General features: G+C 37.3%; 1 non-coding gene across 1 annotated transcript; it reads left to right on the forward strand.

Annotated features, from left to right (window-relative positions):
- Window positions 1-14,088: 14,088 nt before the first annotated feature.
- On the forward strand, window positions 14,089-14,214 carry LOC136143141 (small nucleolar RNA SNORD22). The gene has a single exon (XR_010657842.1). It is a non-coding gene; the product is annotated as a small nucleolar RNA SNORD22 (small nucleolar RNA).
- The last annotated feature ends 507 nt before the right edge of the window (window positions 14,215-14,721 follow it).

Here is a 14,721-nt window from a genome sequence, read left to right on the forward strand (position 1 = left end):
CCCATTCTGAGGGTTGTCTTTTGGTCTTGTTTGTGGTTTCCTTTGTTGTGCAAAAGCTTTTAAGTTTCATTAGGTCCCATTTGTTTATTTTTCGTTTTATTTCCATTTGTCTAGGAGGTGGGTGAAAAAGGATCTTGCTGTGATTTATGTCATAGAGTGTTCTGCCTATATTTTCCTCTAAGAGTTTCATAGTGTCTGCCCTTATATTTAGGTCCTTAATCCATTTTGAGTTTACTGTTGTGTATGGTGTTAGGGAGAGTTCTAACTTCATTCTTTTGCATGTAACTGTCCAGTTTTCCCAGCACCACTTATTGAAGAGGCTGTCTTTTCTCCACTTTTCTCCACTTGCCTTCTTTATCAAAGACAAGGTGACCATATGTGCGTGGGTTTATCTCTGGGCTTTCTATCCTGTTCCATTGTTCTATATTTCTGTTTTTGTGCCCGTACCATACTGTCTTGATTACTGTAGCTTTGTAATATAGTCTGAAGTCAGGGATCCTGATTCCTCCAGCTCCGTTTTTCTTTCTCAAGTTTGCTTTGGCTATTCGGGGTCTTTGGTGTTTCCATACAAATTGTGAATTTTTTTGTTGTAGTTCTGTGAAAAATGCCAGTGGTAGTTTGATAGGGATTGCATTGAATCTGTAGATTGCTTTGGGTAGTAGAGTCATTTTCACCATGCTGATTCTTCCAATCCAAGAACATGGTATATCTCTCCATCTATTTGTATCACCTTTAATTTCTTTCATCAGTGTCTTATAAGTTTCTGCATACAGTTCGTCTCCTTAAGTAGGTTTATTCCTAGATATTTTATTCTTTTTGTTGCAGTGGTAAATGGAAGTGTTTTCTTAATTTCACTTTCATATTTTTCATCATTAGTGTATAGGAATGCCAGAGATTTCTGTGCATTAATTTTGTATCCTGATACTTTACCAAATTCATTGATTAGCTCTAGTAGTTTTCTGGTAGCATCTTTAGGATTCTCTATGTATAGTATCATGTCATCTGCAAACAGTGACAGCTTTACTTCTTCTTTTCTGTTTTGGAATCCTTTTATTTCTTTTTCTTTTCTGATTGCTGTGGCTAAAACTTCCAAAACTGTGTTGAATAAGAGTGGTGAGAGTGGGCAACGTTGTCTTGTTCCTCATCTTAGTGAAAATGGTTTCAGTTTTTCATCATTGAGGACGATGTTGGCTGTAGGTTTGTCATTTATGGCCTTTATTATGTTGAGGAAAGTTCCCTCTATGCCTACTTTCTGCAGGGTTTTTATCATAAATCCGTATTGAATTTTGTTGAAAGCTTTCTCTGCATCTATTGAGATAATCATATGGTTTGTAGAATATTGAGTTTCTTAAAGAAGCAGCACTTTTGAATTCTTTATCAACTAGATCACAAAATTTCATGCCTTTAACTCTGTTATTGGGGAATTATTATTTTCCTTTTGTGATGTTATATTTCCTTGATTTTTCACATTTCTTGTACTTTTGTTTTGCTGCTTTTGCATTTAAAATAGAAGATATATCCTTAAATCTTTACTAGTTACCTTCAGGGTGCAGTATTCTGTTTGATGGTGTTGTTATTATCTTGGGTTTTCTCCCTCTTTGTATCAGTACACCTGCTCCACTCTTCTTGTGCCCTTTTGTGGCAGCATTCTTAAGTTTTATGTCTTCTCTGACTCTTACAACTCATCAGGCTGGCTACTGGAAACCTGTCTTTAATTTTCCAGAAAGTGACACTATACCTCAAGTTTGTGCTTTCTCCCTTGCCCATAGACTGGGGCCTGTTTTCTGTTGTGCTCCCTTGTTTTTTGGAGCTCTCTATCATGCACCACACATGGAGGCACACACAGGAATTGACCTCAGAGTGGGAGGAGGTGTGGGTTTAACACTCTGCATGTTGGGGACCTGAGGATCCAGAAGAGAGATCCCTGGGTGTGGTACTCCCAAAGGCTCATGGGTGGGCTTGCTGCTGAGCTCCCTTTTATGCCCTTTGAAATTCTTATTTGCCTCTTTCCCAATATCCTTCCTCCCCCGCAGTCTCACCTCAGTACTTTGCGTGCTCTTGGAGAAAAATGAGTTTCACCAGCTGCATCCCACAAAACTGGGGAAGCCAGTCACTCACTCACTGTTCTCCTTTTTCCCTGAGGGAGAAATCACTGCAGCCAGATAAATCAGCCCCATGCAGTATATCTTTGGTGGGGGGAACATTTTTTCTCCTCCAATGACATGCTAGAATCTCCCCTCAGGAAGGATGGACTTCTGCAAATTCTCTCTTGTGAGTGGGAATCTGTCCAGTTCAGCATCTCCAGGTTTTTTTCCTAAACATGGTGAGAGTAACCTGGGCAGGTTTGCTGTTTTCTGGCTCTGCAGGTTCCAAAGTCTGTACCAAGGTCTGTCTGCCTATTACCAGATGCACAGGTGGGTGAGACTCCTCCTGGGTCCATTGGTATATGGTGCTAGATCCTACAACAATTCTTTTATTCATGGATAGGTGTATAACTCATTGTCAGAAAGGGGAGTTAATAAGCGAAACTTCTTACACCACATGATGCTCTAATTTCCCTTTTGATTTATTCTTTGACACATTGATTGCTCAAGAATGTGCTGATTAGTGTCTACATATTTGTGAATTTTCCAACTTTCTTTCCACTATTCATCTCTAATTTCATTCCATTGTGGTAAGAATAGATACTTGATATGTTTTCAATCTTCTTAAACTTATTAAGACGTGTTTTGTCACTTAACATGTGATTTACCCCAGAGAATGTTCCATGTGGGTTTTATATATGTCTGACAGGTCCACAGTGTTCTAAAGTGGCCTATAGTGTTGTTCAGGTTCTGTGTTTCCTTATTGGTCTTCTGTATGGATGTTCTATTTATTAGTGTTGAAAAATCCTAGTATTGTTGTGTTGCTATCTATTTCTCCTTTCAATTCTGTCAATATTTGCTTAATATATTTGGGTGCTCTGATGTTGGGTCCATATATATTTATAATTGTTATATATTTCTATAGAATTGACCCTTTTACCATTATAAATGTCCTTCTTTGTCTCTTATGACGGTTCTTAACTTAAAGTCTGTTTTGTTTGATACAAATATGGCTACCTCTACTCTTTTTGTTACCATTTGGATGGAACATATTTTTGCATTCTTTCACTTTCAGCCTGTATGTAGCCTTAAATATAAAATGAGTCACTTGTAGACAGTATATATTGGATTTGGGGTTTTTTAAAATGCATTCAGCCACTCTATTATTTTGATTGTAGAGTTAACTTCATATATATTTAAAATAATTATTGATAGGGAAGGACTTACAATTGCTGTTTTGTTCACTGTTTTCTGTCTACTTTGTAGCTCTTTTGTCCCTCTTTCCTCTTGCTATTTTCCTTTGTGTTTACTTGACTTTTTATAGCGACATGATTTCATTCTTTTCCCATTTTCTTTTGTGCATTTTTATAGTTATTTTTTGGTGATTTCCCTGCGGATTATATAAAATATCTTATGGCTATAGCAATCTATTTTAAGTCAAAAACAATTTCAATTGCATCCACAACCTCTACACTTTTACTTCTTCTCCCCCTACACTTTATGTTATTGATGTCACAAATTACATAATTTGTATTCTGTATCCATTAACACATTTTTATAGTTATATTTTTTATACTTTGGTCTTTTAAATTCTATACCAGAATTAAGTGATTTACATACCACCATTAGAGTATTATAATATTCTGTTTTGTTTTTATATTTACTTTTGCCAGTGAACTTTATGCTTTCATGTTCCTTTCTGGTATTCTTATGTTTCATATTGAAGGACTCCCTTTAGCAATTATTCTAAGGCAAGTCTAGTGGTAATGAACTCCCTCTGCCTTTGTTTATACAGGAAAGTCTTTATTTATCCTTCATTTTTGAAGGACAGTTTCTCCAGAAGTAGTATTCTTGGTTGGCAATTTTTGCCTTTCAGCACTTTGAATGTATCATCCCACTGCCTCTTGTCCATCAAGGTTTCTGCTGACAAATCCACTGATCGTTTTATAAGAGCTCCCATTGCCTAGGTTTCTTTTCTATTGATGGTTTCAAAATATTTGTCTTTTTGATATTTGAAAATTTGATTATAATTTGTCTCAGGGTGATTACATTGACTTCATCATAATTGGAATTCATCAGGTTTCTGACTGTAGATGTCCATTTCCTTCCTTAGATTTGAGAAATTTTGCCATTCTTTCTTTTTTTAAACATCTTTATTAGAGTATAGTTGCTTTACAATGGTGTGTTAGTTTCTGCTTTAAAACAATATGCATCAGCTATACATATACATATATACCCATATCTCCTCCCTCTTGCATCTCCCTCCCATCCTCCCTATCTCACCCCTCTAGATGGTCACAAAGCACTGAGCTAATCTCCCTGTGATATGCAGCTGCTTCCCACTAGCTATCTATTTTACGTTTGGTAGTGTATATATATCCATGCCACTCTCTCACTTCACCCCAGGTTACCCTTCCCCCTCCCCATGTCCTCAAGTCCATTCTTTACGTCTGCATCTTTATTCCTGTCTTGCCCCTAGGTTCTTCAGAACCATTTTGTTTTTTTTTTTATATTCCATATATATGTGTTAGCATATGGTATTTGTTTTTTTCTTTCTGACTTACTACTTCACTCTGTATGACAGTCTCTAGGTCCATCCACCTCACTACAAATAACTCAATTTCATTTCTTTTTATGGCTGAGTAATATTCCATTGTATATATGTGCCACACCTTCTCTATCCATTCCTCTGTCGATGGATACTTAGGTTGATTCCATGTCCTGGCTGTGGTAAATAGAGCTGCAGTGAACATTTTGGTACATGACTCCTTTTGAATTATGGTCTTCTCAGGTTATATGCTCAGTAGTGGGATGGCTGGGTCTTATGGTAGTTCTATTTTTAGTTTTTTAAGGAACCTCCATACTGTTCTCCACAGTGGCTGTATCAATTTACGTTCTTACCAACAGTGCAAGAGGGTTCCCTTTTCTCCACACTCTCTCCAGCATTTATTGTTTGTAGATTTTTTTTCCTGTGGTACGCAGGCCTCTCACTGTTGTGGCCTCTCCCAATGTGGAGCATAGGCTCCAGACGTGCAGGTTCAGCGGCCATGGCTCACAGGCCTAGCCGCTCTGTGGCATGTGGGATCTTCCCAGACTGGGGCACAAACCTGTGTCCCCTGCATTGGCAGGCGGACTCTCAACTACTGGGCAACCAGGGAAGCCCTGTTTGTAGATATTTTGATGATGGCCATTCTGACTGGTGTGAGGTGATACCTCATTGTAGTTTTGACTTGCATTTCGGTAGTGATTAGTGATGTTGAGCATCCTTTCATGTGTCTGTTGGCAATCTTTATATCTCCTTTGGCGAAATGTCTATTTAGGTCTTCTGCCATTTTTGGATTGGGTTGTTTGTATCTTTGATATTGAGCTGCATGAGCTGCTTGAAAATTTTGGAGATTAATCCTTTGTCAGTTGCTTCATTTGCAAATATTTTCTCCCATTCTGAGGGTTGCCTTTTCATCTTGTTTATGGTTTCCTTTGCTGTGAAAAAGCTTTTAAGTTTCGTTAGGTCCCATTTGTTTACATTTGTTTTTATTTCCATTTCCTGGACATGGGTGAAAAAGGATCTTGCTGTGATTTATGTTATAGAGTGTTCTGCCTATGTTTTCCTCTAAGAGTTTTATAGTGTCTGGCCTTACATTTAGGCCTGTAATTTATTTTGAGTTTATTTTTGTGTATGGTGTTAGGGAGTGTTCTAATTTCATACTTTTACATGTAGCTCCAGTTTTCCCAGCACCACTTATTGAAGATGCTGTCTTTTCTCCACTGTATAGTCTTGCCTCCTGTATTAAAGATAAGGTGACCATATGTGCATGGGTTGATCTCTGGGCTTTCTCTCCTGTTCCATTGATATATCTTTCTGTTTTTGTGCCGGTACCATACTGGCTTGATTACTGTACTTTGTAGTATAGTCTGAAGTCAGGGAGCTTGATTCCTCCAGCTTCATTTTTCTTTCTCAAGATTGCTTTGGCTATTCGGAGTCTTTGGTGTTTCCATACAAATTGTGAAATTTTGTTCTAGTTCTGTGAAAAATGCCAGTGGTAATTTTAGAGGGCTTGCATTGAATCTTTAGATTGCTTTGGGTAGTAGAGTCATTTTCACAATGTTGATTCTTCCAATCCAAAAACATGATATATCTCTCCATCTATTTGTATCATCTTTAATTCCTTTCATCAGTGTCTTATAATTTTCTGCATACAGGTCTTTTGTCTCCTTAGGTAGGTTTATTCCTAGATATTTTATTCTTTTTATTGCAGTGGTATATGGAAGTGCTTTCTTAATTTCACTTTCAGATTTTTTATCATTAGTGTATAGGAATGCCAGAGATTTCTGTGCCTTAATTCTGTATCCTGCTACTTTACCAAATTCATTGATTACCTCTAGTAGTTTTCTGATAGCATCTTTAGGATTCTCTATGTATAGTATCATGTCATCTGTAAACAGTGACAGCTTTACTTCTTCTTTTCCGATTTGGATTCTTTTTATTTCTTTTTCTTCTCTGATTGCTGTGGCTAAAATTTCCAAAACTATGTTGAATAATAGTTGTAAGAGTGAGCAACCTTGTCTTGTTCCTGATCTAACTGGAAATGGTTTCAGTTTTTCACCATTGAGGACAATGTTGGTTGTGAGTTTGTCATATATGGCCTTTATTATGTTGAGGAAAGTTCCCTCTATTCCTACTTTCTGCAGGGCTTTTATCATAAATGGGTGTTGAATATTGTTAAAAGCTTGCACTGCATCTCTTGAAATGATCATATGTTTTTTCTCCTTCAATTGGTTAATATGGTGTATCACGTTCATTGATTTGCATATTTGCATTGCATTCATTGATTTGCATTGAAGAATCCTTGCATTCCTGGAATAAACCCCACATGATCATGGTGTATGATCCTTTTAATGTGCTGTTATATTCAGTTTGCTAGTATTTTTTTGAGGATTTTTGCATCTATGTTCATCACTGAAATTGGCCTGTAGTTTTCTTTCTTTGTGACATCTTTGTCTGGTTTTGGTGATGGTGGCCTCGTAGAATGAGTTTGGGAGTGTTCCTCCCTCTGCTATATTTTGCAAGAGTTTGAGAATGATAGGTGTTAGCTCCTCTCTAAATGTTTTATAGAATTCGCCTGTGAAGCCGTTTGGTCCTGGGCTTTTGTTTGTTGGAAGATTTTTAATCACAGTTTCAATTTCAGTGCTTGTGATTGGTCTGTTCATATTTTCTATTTCTTGGTGGTTCAGACTTGACAGGTTGTGCATGTCTGAGAATTTGTCCATTTCTTCCAGGTTGTCCATTTTATTGGCATAGAGTTCCTTGTACTAATTTCTCATGATCCTTTGTATTTCTGCAGTGTCAGTTGTTACTTCTCCCTTTTCATTTCTAATTCTATTGATTTGAGTCTTCCCCCTTTTTTCTTTTTTGATGAGTCTGGGTAATGCGTTATCAATTTTGTTTATCTTCTCAAAGAACCAGCTTTTAGTTTTATTGATCTGTGCTCTCATTTCCTTCATTTCTTTGACATTTTTTTGAGATCTGGTCTTTATGACTTCTTTCCTTCTGCTAACTTTGGGGTTTTTTTTGTTCTTCTTTCCTAATTGCTTTAGGTGCAAGATTAGGTTGTTTATTTGAGATGTTTCTTGTTTCTTAATGTATGCTTATATAGCTATAAAGTTCCCTGTTAGAACTGCATTTGCTGCATCCCATAGGTTTTGCGTCATTGTGTTTTCATTGTCATTTGTTTCTAGGTATTTTTTGATTTCTTCTTTGATTTCTTCAGTGATCTCTTGGTTATTAAGTAGTGTGTTGTTTAACCTCCATGTGTTTGTATTTCTTACAGATTTTTCCCAGTAATTGATATCTCATTTCATAACGTTGTGGTCGGAAAAGTTACTTGATACAATTTCAGTTTTCTTAAATTTACCAAGGCTTGATTTGTGGCCCAAGATATGACCTATCCTGGAGAATGTTCCATGAGCACTTTGGAAGAATGTATTTTCTGTTGTATTGTGGTGGATTGTCTTATACATATCAATTATGTCCATCTTGTTTAATGTATCATTTAAAGCTTATGTTTCCTTATTTCTTTTCATTTTGGATGATCTGTCCATTGGTAAAAGTGGGGTGTTAACGTCCCCTACTATGATTGTGTTACTGTCAATTTCCCCTTTTATGGCTGTTAGTATTTGCCTTATGTGTTGAGGTGCTCCTTTGTTGGGTGCATTAATATTTACAACTGTTATATTGTCTTCTTGGATCGATCCCTTGATCATTATGTAGTGTCTTTCTTTGTCTCTTGTAATAGTCTTTAAAGTCTATTTTGTTTGCTATGAGAATTGGTACTCGAGCTTTCTTTTGATTTCTATTTGCATGGAATATCATTTTCCATCCCCCCACTTTCAGTCTGTATGTGTCTCTAGGCCTGAAGTGGGTCTCTTGTAGACAAGCATATATATGGGTCTTGTTTTTGTATCCCTTCAGGCAGTGTGTGTATTTTTATGGGAGCATTTAATCCATTTACATTTAAGGTAATTATCAACGTGCTGCATGAGCTGCTTGAAAACTTCCTATTCCCATTTTCTTAGTTGTTTTGGGTTTGTTATTGTAGGTCTTTTCCTTCTCTTGTGTTTCTTGCCTAGAGAAGTTCCTTTAGTGTTTGTTGTAAAGCTGGTTTGGTTGTGCTGAACTCTCTCAGCTTTTGCTGGTCGGTTATGGTTTTAATTTCTCCATCAAATCTGAATGAGATCCTTGCTGGGTAGAGAAATCTTGGTTGTAGGTTTTTCTCCTTCATCACTTTAAATATGTCCTGCCACTCCCTTCTGGCCTGCAGAGTTTCTGCTGAATGATCAGCTGTTAACCTTATTCTCTTGTGTGTTTTTTGTTGTTTTTCCCTTGCTGCTTTTAATATGTGTTCTTTGTATTTAATTTTTGATAATTTGATTAATATGTGTCTTGGTGTGTTTGTCCTTGGATTTATCCTGTATGGAACTCTCTGCTTCCTGGAGTTCATTAACTATTTCCTTTCCCATATTAGAAAGTTTTCAATTATAATCTCTTCAAATATTTTCTCAGTCCCTTTCTTTTTCTCTTCTTCTTCTGGGACCCATATAATTCAAATATTGTTTCATTTAATGTTGTCCTAGATGTCTGTGAGACTGTCCTCAGTTCTTTTCATTCTTTTTTCTTTATTCTGCTCTGCAGTAGTTATTTCCACTCTTTTATCTTCCAGGTCACTTATCTGTTCTTCTAAGTTATTCTGCTTTTGATCCTTTCTAGAGTATTTTTAATTTCATTTATTGTGTTGTTCATCATTGCTTGTCTCCTTTTTAGTTCTTCTAGGTCCTTGTTAAATGTTTCCTGCATTTTCTGTATTCTATTTACAAGATTTTGGATCATCTTTACTATCATTATTCTGAATTCTTTTTCAGGTAGATTGCCTATTTCCTCTTCATTTGTTTGGTCTGGTGGGTTCTTATCTTTCTCTTTCATCCCCTGCATATTTCTTTGTCTTTTCCTTTTTCTTAACTTACTGTTTCGGGTCTCCTTTTCACAGGCTGGAAGTTCATCATTCACATTGTTTTTGGTGTCTTCCCCCATTGCTTAAGGTTGTTTCAGTGGGTTGTGTAGTCTTCTTGGTGGAAGGGAGTGGTGCTGATGTTCTGGTAGATGAGGCTGGATCTTGTCTTTCTAGTGGGCAGGATCGTTTCTGGCTGTTTGTTTTGGGTTTTTGTGAACTTATTATGATTTTAGGCAGCCTCTCTTCTAATGGGTGTGCTTGTGTTCCTCTGTTGCTAGTTGTTTGGCAAAGGGTGTCCAGCACTGTAGCTTACAGGTCGTTGAGTGGAGCTGGGTCTTAGCATTGAGTTGGAGATCTCCTAGAAAACTTTTGCCATTTGATATTACATGGCGCCGGGAAGTCTGTGGTGCAACAATGTCTTGAATTCGGTGTTCCCACCTCAGAGGCTCAGGCCTGACATCTGGCTGCAGCACTAAGACCCTATCATCTACACAGCTCAGAAGAAAAGGGAAGAAAAAGAAAGAAAGAAAGAAAGAAAGAAAGAAAGATAAAATAAAATTATTAAAGTGAAAAATAATGTATTATTAAAAATAAAAAATTAATTATAAAGAAGAAGGAAAGACAGAAGAGCTTCCTATACAGAAGGAAAACAAAAAATCAACAGACCGAATCCTAGTACAAATGGTAAAGGCAAAGCTATACAGACAAAATCACACAAAGAAACATATATATACACACTCACAAAAGGAGATCAAGGAAAAATATAAATATGGAAAAGAAAAGTAAGAGAGCAACCAAATCAATAAACAAATCTACCAGTGATAATAAACTCTAAATACTGAACTAAGATAAACATAAAACCAGAAACAATTTAGATGCAGAAAGCAAACCCCAAGTCTACAGTTGTTCCCAAAGTCCACTGCCTCCATTTTGGGATGACTCTTTGTCTATTCAGGTATTCCACAGGGGCAGGGTACATCAATTTGGTTGTTGAGATTTAATCCAGTGCTCCTGAGGGTGCTGGGAGATAGTTCCCTTTCTCCTGTGCTCTCACAGCTCCTGCGGTTCAGCTTTTTATTTGTCCCCACCTCTGTGCGTAGGTCGCGTGATGCCGTCTGTTCCCTGCCCAAATAAGACTGGGTTAAAGGAGCAGCTGCTTAGGAGGCTCTGGCTCACTCATGCCAGGGGGAGGAAGGGGTCTGGAATGTAGGGTGTGCTTGCAGTGGCAGAGGCCAGCATGACATTGCAGCAGCCTGAGGCACGACGTTTGTTCTCCCGGGGAAGTTGTCCCTGGATCACGGGACCTTGGCAGTTGCGGGCTCCACAGGCTTCTGTGAGGAGAGTTGTGGATAGTGACCTGTGCTTGCACAGAGGCTTCTTGGTGGCTGAAGCAGCAGCCTTAGTGTTTCATGCCCATCTCTGGTGTCCACACTGATAGCTGTGGCTTGCACCCTTCTCTGGAGCTCGTTTAGGTGGTGCTCTGAATTCCCTCTCCTCATGCACCCCAAAACAATGGTCTCTTGCTGCTTAGGCAGTTCCAGAATTTTCCCTGGACTCCCTCCCTCCTAGCTGTGGCACACTAGTCCCCTTCAAGCTCTTTTAACACAGCCAAACCCAGTCCTCTCCCTGGGATCTGAACTCTGAATTCCAAAGCTCAGCTCCCAACCCCCACCCTTCCCGGCGGGTGAGTAGACAATCCTCTCAGGCTGGTGAGTGCTGGTCAGCACTGATCCTCTGTGCAGGAATCTCTCGTCTTTGCCCTCTGCACCCCTGTTGCTGGACTCTCCTCCATGGCTCCAAAGCTTTCCCACTGCCCACCCGCCATATCCACCAGTGAAGGGTCTTCCTAGTGTTTGGAAACTTTTCCTCCTTCATAGCTCCCTCCCAGAGGTGCAGGTCCCATCTCTATTCTTTTGTGTCTGTTTTTTTCTTTTGTCCTACCGAAGTACGTGGGGAGTTTTTTGCCTTTTGGGAAGTCTGAGGTCCTCTGCCAGCGTTCAGTAGGTGTTCTGTAGGAGCTGTTCCACATGTAGATATATTTTTGATGTATTTGTGGGGAGGAAGTTGATCTCCACGTCTTACTCCTCTGCCATCTTGAAGCTATCTCAAGCCTAACTGATGTAACAGAAAAAAAATGTCCAATTCCCCATTACCATCTTGTGCCACCTAAGTGTAGGATAAAACTGAAGGATTTGTTAAGTTTATAGTGCAGGTATACAGGCTCACAAAGATTGAGACCAAATCATAGAACTATAGAACACTTCCCCTCCCACCACTTTTCTAACATATTAATAAAGGTGTTACCATAGTTCCTTTTATCCAGTACATCATGTCTAGTTTTTAATAAAAAATGATGAGGCATACTAAAAGGCAAAAAATAACAGTTTGAAAAAACAGAGCAAATATCAGAGTCCTATATGGCAGGAATGCTAGTATTAATATACCAGCAATTTAAAATAATTTTGATTTTTGGTGGGGTATAGTTTTAAAATTTTTAAATTTTAAAATTTTGTTAGTTTCTGCTGTACAGCAAAGTGAATCAGCTATATGTATACATATATCCCCTCTTTTGGGGATTTCCTTCCCATTTAGGTCACCACAGAGCACTGAGTAGAGTTCCCTGTGCTATACAGCAGGTTCTCATTAGTTATTTTATATATATTAGTACATATATGTCAATACCAATCTCCCAATTCATCCCACCCCGCCTTTCCCTCCTTGGTGTACATATGTTTGTTCTCTACATCTGTGTCTCTATTTCTGCCTACCAAACAGGTTCATCTGTACCATTTTTCTAGATTACACATATATGCGTTAATATACGATATTTGTTTTTCTCTTTCTTACTTCACTCTGTATGACAGTCTCTATGCCCATTCACGTCTCTACAAATGACCCAATTTCGTTCCTTTTTATGGCTGAGTAATATTCCATTGCATATATGTATGCTAAGGGCTCCATTGGAAAAAGTAAGCAACATGTAAGTACATGTGAGTGATGCAAGAAGAGAAAAGGAAATTCTAAAAAAGAATCAAAAAGAAATGCTAGAGTAAAAAGCACTGTGACAGAAATGAAGAATGCTTTTTTAATGGACTCATTGATAGACTAGACACAACTGAAGAAAGAATCTCTGAGCTTGAGTATATGTCAATAGAAACTTCCAGCTCTGAAAAGCAAAGAGAAGAGAAAAGAAAACTGAAAAAAAGAAGAACAGAATGTCTAAGAACTGTGGGACAAGTACAAAAAGTGTATCATATATGTAATGGTAATATCAGAGGGAGAAGAAAGAAAAGAAAAGAAATATTTAAAGCAATAATGACTGAGACTTTCCCCATATTAATATAAGAATCCACACCACAGATCCAGGAAGCTCTGAGAACACCAAGCAAGATTAATGAAAAACAAAGACAAAACCAAAACAACAACAAACCTCCCCCATATCCCTACATGTAGGCATATTACATTCAGACTGAAGAAAATCAAAGATAAAGAAAAACTCCTGAAAGAAGCCCAAGGAAAAAAAACACCTGACCAATAAAGGAACAAAGATAAGAGTTCTAGTCAGAATCAATGGAAACAAGAAGAGAGTGGATTTAAATCTTTAAAGAGTTTAGAGAAAAGAAAAACACCAATCTAGAATTCTGTATCCTGCAAAATTGTCCTTCAAAAGTTAAGGAGAAATAAAGACTTTCTCAGATAAACAAAAATCGAGGAAGTTTGTTTTCATTAGCTCTGCCTCTTAAGAAAGACTAAGAGAGAAGGAAAATGATATAGGTTAGAAACTTGAATCTGTATAAAGTAAGAGCAATGGAGAAGAAATAAATGAAGTTAAAGTAAAGACTTTTATCTTTCTTATTACTTTATCTAACAAATAAGAGTTTGCTCAAAATAATATCAATGATGTATATGATGATTATAGCTTGTTAAGCAAAATGGTTAAGCAAAATGAATGACAACAATGATACAAGGAATAAGAGGGACGAATTAGGAATACTTTGTTATTACTCACTAGAATGGAGAAAGTAGTATGAAATCACAGCAAAATTCTAGAATGAATTACTAAATAGATGGTGTGCTACCTGTAATGCCATATAGTGTTATTTGAAAAGTGGACTTGGATTAGTTATAAATGTACATTGCAAACTCTGGGGCAACCACTAAAAAAAAGTTAATCAATAGGCTAAGAAAGGAGAGAAATAGAATCATATGAAGACACATATAGATTAAATATAAAGGAATGGAGAAAGATGCACCATGCTAACACTAATCGAAAGAAAACTGGAGTAGGTATATTAATTTTAGACAGAGCTGACTTGAGAGCAAGGAAAATTATCAGGGATAAAGTGGGGCATTACATAATGATAAAGGGATCAATTCCCCACAAAGGCATAAGAATTCTTAATGTGTATGTGCCTAACAACAAAACTTCAAAATGCATGAGACAAAGTGCAAGACAAATCAACAAATTTTAATGTGATAGAACAATAAAAGGCCATTGAGCCCAGTGAAGAAACATTCACATGACTTACCTTCTGTCCTGGTCCCAGAGCCTATAAAGGTGAACCCACTGGAGCTGGCTGGGTGAGAAGAGGAAAGTTTATTCCAAAAGGAACTATCTGAGGGATCATAAGTATTTCTAAACATGGAAAAGGGAAAAATAATCATGTGTTGAAAAATCAATTTTACATTTTTTCAGGTCTGAAGAAAGAACAAGGCACATGTAATAGAACTCAACTGTTGGAGGATATCAAAAGGGAATTTTCAGGTTATTTCTTATACAACCTAGCTGTTCAAATTATCATACAATCATTTCTACTTTTTCTAAATAAAAAGATTTTTAACCTTCAAAAAAAGGTAATTGATATAGTTAAGATTCCACATTGCAACGAACCTTTAAGAAACTATCATTTGTTGAATTTTGGTATAGCATCAAAGATTATCCAGGACTATCTGAAAAGGATATTAAAATATTCCACCTTTTTCCAATTACATATCTGGAATTTTCTTCATAAATTTCAACCCAAACAACATTTTGCAGCAGATTTGAATGCAGAAGCAGATATGAGAATCCAGCTGTCTTCTATTAAGCCATACCTTAAAGAGACTTGCAAAAGTATAGAACAGTGCTATTC

The sequence above is a fragment of the Phocoena phocoena genome, chromosome X, assembly GCF_963924675.1.
Source record: "Phocoena phocoena chromosome X, mPhoPho1.1, whole genome shotgun sequence".
Lineage (NCBI taxonomy): Eukaryota > Metazoa > Chordata > Mammalia > Artiodactyla > Phocoenidae > Phocoena > Phocoena phocoena.